Raw genomic sequence first — 11,734 nt, forward strand, 5'->3', positions numbered from 1 at the left:
GTCTTGGTATAGATTACTTGGAATAAAATTATCTCGTAGCTTCTGACATTCTCATGTCTAGTTTGCATTACAAAGTCATTTGGGTGGAATGTTGAGGCTTCTGTGAGGGAACTTCCTCAACATTGCCTACTTTTGAGGCTGGACATTTCGGCATATTCAGCCAATTTTTTTCCAGTATGGTGAATGCATGTAAGATCAGTCTTGTGGACATTGGTGCTAAGCGCAGCATCTTGTTGGTGTTAATTAGTAAACTCCAAAGTGAACCTGCAGCTCCACTGAGGGTTTCAGTTACACATAGTTCTAGAGTTGCCAGTATTGGCTGTAGTTCAAGTGGCCAAAATGCATTGTATGCATAGATAAACTAAGTTCTCCATACTTAACATTGTGTCTCTCCCATTCTATGAACTAAAGGGGCTTAAAAAAAGTATCATCATTTTGTAGGCTTACCTTGAATGGTAATCTATACAGGAGCTCTCCCAATGAGATGACCTTAAGTTGTCCTCCATCTAAATACTTCGCTTCTGCTGTCACCTGTACTTACTCCTTGATACTTCTATGTACTTCACCTTATTCTTCCATTCTGATATTTGAATCAGAGCCCAATCTAAATATATATAAAACAGATTTTGGTGGCAGATGTACTAAGTATTTTTTATGTAGTGAGGTGAAAGGGTCAGCATCCTTAGGAATTACAACATTTGCCTCCTTAGGGACTTTTGGGAAACACAAAAATAACAAATGCTGCAATATCACCAATAAGGGGAAGGCAACAGCCGAGTGGTATTTTCACTGGATTGTTAATCCAGAGACCCAGATAATGTTCTGGGGACCCAGGTTTGAATCTTGCCACGGCAGACGGTGGAATTTGAACTCATTTAAAAAAGCTGGAATTAAGTGTTCAGTGATGACCATGAAACAATTGTCGGAAAAGCACATCAGGTTCACTAATGTACTTTTGGGAAGGAAGCTTCCATTCTTATCTGGACTGGCCCACACATGACTCCAGACCCACAGTAATATGGTTTACTCTTAACTGCCCTCTGGGTAATTAGGGATGGGAAATAAATACTAGCCTAAATCTGTGAAGGAATAATAAAAAAAAGCTTCAATGTGTTGTGATGTTTGCAAAGTCTCCGGCAGGTGGGAGGCTCCAGTTGGGAAAGCTTAATAGGTAGAAAAAGCAGTGTCAAGGTAGATATTGATCTGAAAATGTGGGATTCTTTATTTTATGACCATTGTTGCTTCAGTAGTGTTTGCTAGTAGGTATAACACTGTGTTGCTGCATACAGTGTGTTTATGAGTAGACAAAAGGGAATTTCAATTTAACTGTGTTGGTTCTCTTTGCAGTAGAAACTTGACAATTGTATCGACAAACCTGCTTTAGCAAATGCCAAAAAACCACTACTGTTTATGATGCTGATTGGAAGCATGCTGCAACTTGAGACTAGAAGGAATGGGAGACAATAATACATAATAAATATTATGGGAATACCTGTCACCTTCCTTCAGGAAAAGAGGCAGTGAAACTGAGAGGAGTTAGATTCTAAAAGTTGCTGATTAAATGTCAGTTACCTTCTATTTTAATTCTGTGTAAATGTTTGATTTGATGTGTGTCACTCCAAACATGAATAGAATTATATTTGTATAAAAATGAAACTGCGTGTTCAATGTAGCCATAATAAATAGATAGTCAAAATTGTAAGAAACTTTACAAAATTCATTAAGCATTAGAAGTGATGGAGTTTTGAATATATGCCAACCAATTCATTAAAAATGTGACACTGAAAATTTAAGTGCAATTTAGCACTATTTATGCTTTCAATTTTGCCAACATGTGCATCGCATTTCCCCTTCCTGCATTCCATCATCAATGATAAGATCTTCAATGTGAAGGTTCTGTGAACCTTTACAAAACCTATTTCAAAACTTATCTCTTGAACCTTTGTTTCAGTAATCTTCCTGAAATTTATCTGCAATTCTTGGATGGTATCCAACTTTTCCCCTTTTCCCCTGTCATCACTGAATAGTGCCTAGGAGCCGAAGATATTATGTACAGATTTTTCATATTATATTTGATGTATGATAGTATCGAATTTGCACTGCAATCTTGACATTCATTTAGTAAAGGATTATATATGCCAAAAATATTATTTTTTCCTTAGATGCTCTTAGTATTTCCAATAGGATTAGTGATAGTTTTTTTTATGTATACACCAATCTTTTTTTGTGGTTTCTATTTTCATACTGTTTTCTAGTTACAAAATGTACTTTTTTGAAGACTTGGTAAGTTTTTTATTTGAGAACATCTACACAGTGTACTAAATACAGTGCTAAATTACAAAAAAGAATCCATTTTTACACTGAGAGATAGCAAGAACTGCAGATGCTGAGTTCAGAGATAACACAGTGTGGAGCTGGAGGAATACAGTAGGCCATGGCAGCATCAGAGGAGCAGGAAAGTTGACGTTTTGGGTCGGGACCCTTCTTCAGAAATGGGGAGGGAGAAGGGAGCTCAGAAATAAATAGAGGAGGGGTGGACTGGGGAAGGTAGGCGGGATGGTGATAAGTGAGTGCAGGTAGGGAGTGGTGGAGATTGGTCAGTGAGGTGGTAAGGGCGGATAGGTGTGAGAGAAGGTGGACAGATTGCATCAGGTCTAGGAGGGAGGCAATGGCCTAGTGGTATTATCACTGGACTGTTAACCCAGAGACCCAGATAATGTTCTGGAGGCCTGGGTTTGAATCCCACCGCAGCAGATGGTGGAATTTGAATTCAACAAATCTCTGGAATTAAGAATCTAATGATGACCACGAATCCATTGCCGAATGTCGGGAAAAACCCATCTGGTTCACTGATGTCCTTTAGGGAAGGAAACTGCTATCCTTACCTAGTCTGGCCTACATGTGATTCCAGACCAACAGCAATGTGGTTGACTCTAAACTGCCTTCTGGGCAATAAATGCTGCCTAGCCAGCGATGCCCTCATCCCATGAATGAATAAAAAAAAGACATGGGGATGAGAGGGAGGGTTGGTCGTGGGATGAGGCCAAGGGTGGGTAGATTTTAAAAATGGTGAAATCTACGTTTAGGCCATTGGGCTGCAGGCTCCCAAGGCAGAATATGAGGTGCTGCTCCTCCAATTTGCGGGTGGCGTCAATGTGACACTTTCCGTAGGCAGGTACTGAGAAAGGAGATGTTCCGTAGGCAGGTACTCCCAATTCCTCCACCTCCACTGCGTCTGCTCCCAAGATGAGGCATTCCACTCCCACACATCCCAGATGTCCTCCTATTTCAAGGACTGCAACATCCCCCTCCGGTGATCAAAAGTGTCTTCAACAGCATCTCTTGCGTTTCCCACACCTCTGCCCTTACTTTTCCTCTCCCCAACAAAAATAAAGACAGATTCCCCCTTGTCCTCACATATCACCCCACGAACCACTGCATCCAACGTATCATTCTCTGCCACTTCCGCCACTGACAATCTGACCCCACAACCAAAGAGATATTTCCCTCCCCACCTCTATCTGCCTTTCGTAGGAACCTCTTTCTCCACGACTCCCTTGTCCGCTCCACAATCCCCAGTAACCCCACCACCCCGGCACCTTTCCCTGCAACCGCAGAAAGTGCTATACCTGCCCCTACACTTCCCCCTTCACCTCCATTCAAGACACAAAACAAAGCTTCCACATTAGACAAGGGTTCACCTGCACATCCATCAACTTAATCTACTGCATCCGCTGCTCCCAATGTGGCCTCCTCTACATCGGTGAAACCAAGCAGAGGCTTGGAGACCACTTTGTAGAGCACCTGCACTCTGTTCGCGACAAACGACAACACCTTCGCAAACCATTTTAACTCCCCCTCCCACGCCCTGGGTGACATGTCCACCCTGGGCCTCCTCTAGTGTCACAATGACACCTCTCCCAAACTGTAGGAGCAACACCTCATATTCCACCTCAGGAGCCTACAGCCGGATGGCCTAAACACGGATTTAACCAGTTTTAAAATCTCCCCACCCGCCCGCCACATCCCATGACCAACCCTCCCTCTCTTCCCCACCTCCTTGACCTGACACAATCTGTCCATCTTCTCTCCCACCTATCCGCCCCTCCCACCTCACTGACCAATCTCCACCACTCCCTACCTGCACTCACCTATCACCATCCCACCTACCTCCCCCAGCCCCACCCCTCCTCTCTCTATTTATTTCTGAGCTCCTTTCCCAGTCCCCATTTCTATAGAAGGGTCCCAATCCAAAACGTCAGCTTTCCTGCTCCTCTGATGCTGCCTGGCCTGCTGTGTTGCTCCAACTCCACACTGTGTTATCTCAGTTTTTACACTTGTCTGTTACTTGAGTATATCCAGCTCTGCCAAGCATGGAGCATCAACGCTGATTAAGATAACACTTACTACACAAGATGTAAGTTCCATTTTTCTCGTACCTCATTTGAAGGGGCAGTAGAAGTCATTTTAATTTGAGTTTTCAATCAAATCAGTTGCCTGTTAGTGCACTTTTCCTGATTTTAATTTCCATGTGTGCTTGAAGATGATGGCTTGCAATAGTAGATATAATTTGGGGATTATCTTTGCTCATTACTGCAGAATCATCCTTGAATGCAATTTTGGCAAATGAGAACATTATCCAAAAACACCATTTCTGTGGTTCAGCCAGATGTGATTTGAATGGCTAAATCCTTTCTCCATCATATTTGTTCATGTCTCTGCACTTGGACTTGAGGGATTTGAAATGAGGGTCATATCAGGACAGGAACAAGGGCAGAGAGAATTGTGGTTTTAATGCGAACTAGGACATTTAATGTGGAGGTGATGGAACTACAGATTGAACTCAATCCACAAACGTAAGTCTTGGAGAAAATATAAACATAATTTTCAGAGATAGTGGGAACTGCTAATGCTGGAGAACCTGAGATAACAAGGTGTAGAGCTGGATGAACACAGCAGGCCAAGCAGCATCAGAGGAGCAGGAAAGCTGATGTTTCAGGTCTGGACCCTTCTTCAGAAATGGGGGAGGGGAAGGGGATTCCGAAATAAATGGAGAGAGGGCGGAGGCGGATGGAAGATGGATAAAGGAGCAGATAGGTGGAGAGGAGACAGACAGGTCAGAGAGGCGGGGATGGAGCCAGTATAGGTGAGTGTAGGTGGGGAGTTAGGGTGGGGATAGGTCAGTCCAGGAAGGATGGACAAGTCAAGGAGGCGGGAGGAGGCTGGTAGGTAGGAATGGGGTTGGGGCTTGAGGTGGGAGGAGTGGATAGGTGGGAGGAAGGACGGACAGGTTAGGGAGGCGGGGACAAGCTGGGCTGGGCCACAACGATGCCACCCGAAGGTTGCTGGAACAGCACCTCATATTTCGTTGGGAACCCTGCAGCCCAATGGTATCAATGTGGACTTCACAAGCTTCAAAATCTCCCCTCCCCCGAACACATCCCAAAACCAGCCCAGCTCGTCCCCGCCTCCCTAACCTGTCCGTCCTTCCTCTCACCTATCCACTCGTCCCACCTGAAGCCCCACCCCTACCTCCTACCTACCAGCCTCATCCCGCCTCCTTGACCTGTCCATCCTCCCTGGACTGACCTATCCCCACCCTAGTTCCCCACCTACACTCACCTTTACTGGCTCCATCCCTGCCTCTTTGAACTGTCTTTCTCCTCTCCACCTATCTGCCCCTTTGTCCACCTTCCATCCGCCTCCCCATCTCTCTCCATTTATTTCGGAATCCCCTGCCCCTCCCACATTTCAGAAGAAGGGTCCAGACCCTAAACATCAGCTTTCCTGCTTCTCTGATGCTGCTTGGTCTGCTGTGTATATCCAGCTCGAAACATAATTTTCAATCCAGATCAGATGTATGATTTGTCTGCCAGTGTCCCCATGCCAGATTTCTTTTTCATGGTCCTAGTGAGAGTGAGAATATCAAGAAACTCAGTTATTTTTGTCAGATCTCGTCGCGTGCAGTCGGGAATTTGGCCCAGCAAGCCTGCTCAGTCATTCAGTAAAGTCATGATTGATTTGATTAAGGCTTCAGTTCCAATTTTGTAGAAACATAGAAACATTGAAAATAGGAGAATTGGGGTGGCATGGTGGCTCAGTGGTTAGCACTGCTGCCTCACAACGCCAGGGACCGGGGTTTAATTCCACCCTTGGGCGACTGTCTGTGTGGAGTTTGAACATTCTCCCCATGTCTGTGTGAGTTTCCTCCGGGTGCTCTAGTTTCCTCCCACAGTCCAAAGATGGGCAGACTAGGCGGAGTGGCCATGCTAAATTGCCTGCAGTGTCCAGGGATGTTTGGGTTAGACATGGGGAAATGCAGGCGTAGGGGAATGAATCAGGGTGGGATACCCTTCAGAGGGACGTTGTTGACTTGTTGGCCCAAATGGCCTGTTTCCACACTGTAGGGATTCTTTGGTTCTATGATTCTATGAGGTGCAGGAGTTGGCCATTCAGCCCTTTGAGCCTGCACCACCATTCTGTATGATCATGGTTGACATTGCAATTTCAGTATCCCAGTCCCGCTTTCTCTCCATATCCCTTTAGCTGCAAGGCCATGTCCAGCTCCATCTTGAATACATCTAAGAAACTGGCCCCAACAGCTTTCTGTGGGAGAGAATTCAACATTAGTGAAGAAATTCTTCCTCATCTCAGTCCTGAATGGCTTACTCCTTATTCTTAGACTATGATCCCTAGTTCTGGACATCCCCAACATTGGAAGCATTCTTCCTGCATCTAGCCTGTCCAGTCCCATCAGGATTTTTATATGTTTCTGCGAGATCCCCCCTCATTCTTCTAAATTCCAATGAGCCCAAGCACAGTTTTTCCAGTCTTTCTTCATATTGTCAGTCTTGCCATCCTGGCAATCAATCTGGTGAACCCTCGCTGGACTCCCTCCATAACAAGAATGTCCTTCCTCAGAGTAAGAGACCAAAACTGCACAAATTACGTAAGGTGTGGCCTCATCAAGGCCCTGTATAACTGCTGCAAGACATCCCTGCTCCTACACTCGGATCCTCTCACTATGAAGCTAGCATGCCATTAGCTTTTTTCACTGCCTGCTCCACCAGCATGCCAACCTTCAGTGACTGTTCCACCATGACACCCAGGTCTCTTTGCACCTCACCTTTACCTAAATTGCCACAATTCAGTTAATAATCTGCCTTCCTGTTTGTGTGACCAAAGTGGATAACTTCACATTTATCCACATTATATTGCATTTGCCAAATGTTTGTCCACTCAGTCAGCCTGTCCAGGTCACCCTGCAGCCTCTTAGCATACCCCTCACAGCACACACTGCTACCTGCCCAATTTCCCACCACCATCCTCAATAACTCTTGATTCCTTGTAGATAAAATATTTGTCGAGGGCAGCCTTGGATATATTCCTTGTCCCAGTCTTGATTGCTGTCTGTGGGAGCGAATTACAAAGATTAAGGAAGAAATTCCTCCTCATCTCATTGAATGGGAACTCAGTTATTTTGAAATGACGGCCTCTAGTTTTAGATTCCACAGGAGAACAAATATTATGTTGGCATCACCTTTTCAGAAACTTCTACGTTCAATAAAATATCTGCTCGTTCTTCTAAACTCCAATGACTATAAACCCAACCTGCTCAAGTTTCCTTATACAACAGCCCCTTCATTCCAGGAATTAGCCTAGTGAATCTTCTCTTAATTTCTTCCAATGCAAGTATATCTCTCCGATAATAAAACTGCATTTAAGTGCTCTGTGCCGTTGTTGCATGTCTTTCCCACATTTATACTCCTTCCCTTTTGCAATAAAGACCAAAAATCTATTTGTCTTCCTAGTTACTTGCTGTACATACATGCTAATATTTTGTCACTCATGCTAGGATACACAGATACCTATGTTCTGCATCATTCTGCAGTCTGTCTCTATTTGAGTAATGCTTCACTTTCTATCAACTGAACAACTTTTTGTTTTCACCCATTGGAAAAAGTTTGATAGACGACAACAACATTCAAGAAGTTTGACACCATCCAGGACAAAGTGGCGCTCTTGATTGGCACTACATCCACAAGCATCCACTCTCTCCACCACTGACACTCAACGGCAGTGTGTGCTATCTACAAGATGGACTGTAGAAATTCACCAAAGATCCTCAGATAGCACCTTCCAAACTTACGACCACTTCCATATAGAAGGACAAGGGCAGCAGACACATGGGAACACCACCACATTCAAGTCCCCCTCCAAGCCACTCACCATCCTGACTTGGAAACATGTTGGCATTCCTAAACTGTTGCTGGTTCAAAATCCTGGAATTGCCTCCTTAATGGCATTGTGGGTCATGCAATGGGTGGACTGCAGCAGTTCAAGAAGGCAGCTCACCATCACCTTCTCAAAGGCAACTGGGGACAGACAATAAATGCTGGCCAGTCAGCAACGTCCACATCCCACAAATGAATCAAAGAAGATGGAAAACAATCATTCAGCCTATCTGTTACCATTTGCAGACGCAGTTCTCCTCACAACGTGCTTTCCTGCCTATCTTTGTATCATCAACAGAGTTGGCTATAGTACAGTTAGTTCCTTCATCCTGGTCATTAACATAGATCATAAACACTTGAGGCATCATCACTTATTCCCCTCTCTACAACTCAAAATCTAAAAGTGATCCATTTATCCTGTTAGTTAGCAAATCCTCTGTCCATACTACAAAATTTCACCAATGCCATGAACTCTTCTGTGTTAAAATTTTGTGGCACCTAATTGAATGTCTTCTATAAATCTAAAAACAACACTACTTGCCATCTAGAAGGATGTTCCCAATGACTTGGGGAAGGAGGGGGTCCAGAATCAGGGGTCACAGTTTAAGGATACAGGGTAGACAATTTAGGACTGAGTTGAAAAGAAATTTGTTCACCCAGAGAGTGCTGATCTTCTGGACTTCTTTGCCACAGAAAGCAGTTTAAGCCAAAGCATTGAATGTTTTCAAGAAGGCGTTAGATAAAGTTCTATGTGCTAAGTGGTAATGGAATATTGAACTAGATGATACTATTGAAATGGCAGAGCAGACTTGAAGGGCCAAATGGCCTACTCCTATTTTGTATGTTCCTACATTTACTAGATCGACTAGTGGTCCCCCTTGAACTACCCTGCTTTAACATCCTCAAAGAATTTGAATAAATCAATTCAACATTCTTTTTCCTTTCACAAACAATGTTGATTTTGTGGTTTACATTTGAAGCAATGCCACAGAAGTAGCATAAAACTCCAAACTATGAAACTGGCAAGGAGTCAACATATTCTGGAGACATTGGATGTGGGTGCAGAGTGGGTGAAACAAATTATAAGTTAACCATCTTACTAGTGAATTATGTGAAGTATTTAAATGAGCGGCATAACATACAAGCTACAGGCCAACTGTTAGGAAATGGAACTAAATGGATTAGTGCTTGATGACTTGGTAGGGACGTAATCGGATGAAGGGCTAAAAACGCTATAATTCTAAGCATGCTGCACACTAGGGGATTTGTTAAGGTAATGTAAACAAAAGAGGTTCGAAATCTGATGCAAACCACCTTATTAAAAAAAATTAGCTATAGAATTTGATGAACAAAAAATATACTGCAGATAGTGAACCGTAGTTGTTATTGTAATGCAACATTGGTTTCACATGGTTTGCATATGTTTCTTTTCCAAATAGTTGTTTAATAAATTTGGAAAACACCATTTTGATTTCCTAGCTTAATTTACATGGAACTGGGAAACGCATGAGCATGAGAAAATATTTGAAGTCAAGAAAATTTTTAGCTATTTTTTAGCATACCTGAAGTGAGTTGTTGACATGGTATTTGTTGATGCAGTATGACTGATTGATTTGTTTTGTACATTTTGTTTTCCATTCTATCTCTTTCTTCCCTTGTACCACCTGGTGTATTCTGGTTGGTAAAGCAAGATAATTTGTTTTTTTTATATAGAATTCCTACAGTGCGGAAACAGGCCCTTCGGCCCAACAAGTCTATACCAACCCTCAGAACATCCATTTGAGACCCATCCCCCTATAACCCACCTAACCTACACATCCCTGAACACTATGGGCAATTTAGCACGGTCAATCCATCTAACCTCCAAATCTTTGGACTGTGGGAGGAAACCAGAGCACCTGGAGGAAACCCACACAGACATAGGGAGGACATGCAAACTCCACTCAGACAGTCACCCGAAGGTGGAATTGAACCCAGTTCCTGGCGCTGTGAGGCAGCAGTGCTAACCACCAAGCCACCGTGTACAAGCAGTACTGGTGACTGTACTTATAGAAAGAGGTTAATGTGTTGTAAGCAGTTCAGAGAAGGTTTACTAGAGTAATAGTATGAGTGAGTGGATTGCCTTATGGGGTAAAGTTAACAAATTAGGTCTGAATCCTTTGGAGTGTAGAAAAGTCAGAAGTGATTTAATTGAAACGTAAGATCCTGAGAGGATTTGATTGGGTGGTTGTGGAAGGAATGTTTTCTGTTATGGCAGAGTCTAGAACTAGGAGTCACAGTTGAAAATAAGGTGTTGCCCATTTAAAGCAGAGACAAGGGTTTTTTTTCTCTTAGGGGATTGTGAGACTTTGGAATTCCCTTCCTCAAAAAAGAAGTGGATAAAGAATCTTCAAATATTTTTAAGGTAGAAGTTGATAGATCCTTGATTACCAAGGGGATATGCAAAAACTTAAGAGTTAAGGTTAAAATCAGATCAGCCATGATGGTATTGACTCGGTTCAAAGGACCAAGTAGCGTGCTCTTGTTCATATGTTTCTACAATTACATTTACTATTTGATATGCTTAATGGGATGTTCAACCATAGTTTGTCTGTTTCCCATATAGAACATAGAACATAGAACAGTACAGCACAGTACAGGCCCTTCAGTCGACAATGTTGTGCCGACCTATTATCCTACTAAGATCAGTCTGCCCTGCATACCCTACATTTTGCTATCCTCCATGTGCCTATCCAAGAGTCGCTTAAAAGTCTCTAAAGTATCTGACTCCACTACCACTGCCGGCAGCACATTCCACACGCCCACCACTCTCTGTGTAAAGAACCTACCCCTGACATCTCTTCTATACCTTCCTCCAATCACCTTAAAATTATGCCCCCTCGTAATAGTCATTTCTGCCCTGGGAAAAAATCTCTGGCTATCCACTCTATCTATGTCTCTCATCATTTTGTACACCTCTATCAAGTCACCTCTCATCCTTCTACACTCCAATGAAAAAATCCCTAGTTCCCTCAACCTTTGCTCATAAGACCTGCCCTCCAGTCCAGGCAGCATCCTGGTAAATCTCCTCTTCACCCTGTCTAAAGCTTCCACATCTTATGTTTTTCATCCCATTATACTATTATTAATTAGTATTATGGGAGATTGTCCTTTAAATTGTGAAAACGTTTTAAGTGTTCAATTCAGAACTTGAAGCTAAATCTGATGAGAAACAATATTTCAATACAAATCCATTTTGAGAGACATAAGTAGATGCTGCCCAAAATTACATCATAGTTATGTCCAGTGTCATTCTAACTAAATCTGGATGGAATTGGAATGCATATATAAATAAGTGAAATGGCTGTGCAAATTGTTCAAATTTTCGATAATTTCCATCCCATTAGAAATAATTTCAACCATTGTACCTTACACAGGTAAATTGAGGTGTAGAGATAAGGTGTAGAGCTGGATGAACACAGCAGGCCAAGCAGCATCAGAGGAGCAGGAAAGCTGATGTT

At 43.0% G+C, this 11,734-nt stretch overlaps 1 protein-coding gene across 2 annotated transcripts in view; it reads left to right on the top strand.

The window, feature by feature from the left end:
- amotl1 (angiomotin like 1) overlaps window positions 1-11,734 on the top strand; it is a 149,954-nt gene that overhangs the window by 33,414 nt on the left and 104,806 nt on the right. The gene's annotated exons all lie outside the window — the stretch shown is intronic.

Source organism: Rhincodon typus, chromosome 6 (assembly GCF_021869965.1).
Source record: "Rhincodon typus isolate 14 chromosome 6, sRhiTyp1.1, whole genome shotgun sequence".
In the NCBI taxonomy this organism is placed as follows: domain Eukaryota; kingdom Metazoa; phylum Chordata; class Chondrichthyes; order Orectolobiformes; family Rhincodontidae; genus Rhincodon; species Rhincodon typus.